General features: G+C 34.1%; 1 non-coding gene across 1 annotated transcript; it reads left to right on the top strand.

Annotated features, from left to right (window-relative positions):
• Positions 1–210: 210 nt before the first annotated feature.
• Positions 211–283, top strand: TRNAV-UAC (transfer RNA valine (anticodon UAC)). Its single transcript has one exon. It is a non-coding gene; the product is annotated as a tRNA-Val (tRNA).
• Positions 284–769: the final 486 nt, after the last annotated feature.

Below are 769 nucleotides of genomic sequence, written 5' to 3'. Positions count from 1 at the left end.
AAACAAAGATGTATATGAGAAATGTACTATCTATAGGACCTATTTTATCGATAAGATTTATCATCATTTTTAGCGACTCTAAAACTATTATTTTTATTATTATTTCTCTATCCCATGTCTAGTACCTACAATGGAGCCTAGATTTACGTGGGTAGAGCCCACTTGGGAGTGAGTGATAAAATTAATTACTAGAGTTTAGTTTAACATGAAGTTGCTGTGGTGTAGTGGTTATCACGTTAGTCTTACACACTAAAGGTCCCCAGTTCGATCCTGGGCAGCAACATTATTTTTTATTTTTTGTTCGCTTTAATTTTTGTTCCACCAACTTATAATTGATTCACTTGTATGGTTGGTCATATAGGTGTCAAATGAGCGGGTTGATTGCAGTATCGGGTGATTAATTACAAGAATGGCGTTGGAAGTGTGTGGCGTCTTGAATTTTCGCCCCCACTTTCCCATGAGCAAACCTTCAATTTTAATAAAATTTGGCCCAACATTTTGACTTTTAACATTGAAAGTCTATCTACGAATCAAGCAGGGATAAAAAGTTCAAGACCTCCCATTTTAAAGGTTGACAATGGTTGCAAGATCATGTTTTCATCGACTAATTTTATCATCCTTAATTAATTGTTTTTGTAATTTTGGATGGGAATAGATGGGGTCATTATTCTTGCTATAATAATGAAGTTTATATTCCATCATGCTTGAGTCATGTTGCATTTCCTCCCTTGTTAAATTATTGAGATTTTGAAGCCTTTTGTACTAAAAT

The sequence above is a fragment of the Solanum verrucosum genome, unplaced genomic scaffold, assembly GCF_900185275.1.
Source record: "Solanum verrucosum unplaced genomic scaffold, falcon-dt-bn FXZP01000281.1, whole genome shotgun sequence".
NCBI classification, from domain to species: Eukaryota; Viridiplantae; Streptophyta; class Magnoliopsida; order Solanales; family Solanaceae; genus Solanum; species Solanum verrucosum.
Note: the sequence above shows the minus strand (reverse complement) of the source record. Positions and strands in the feature narration are given on the sequence as shown.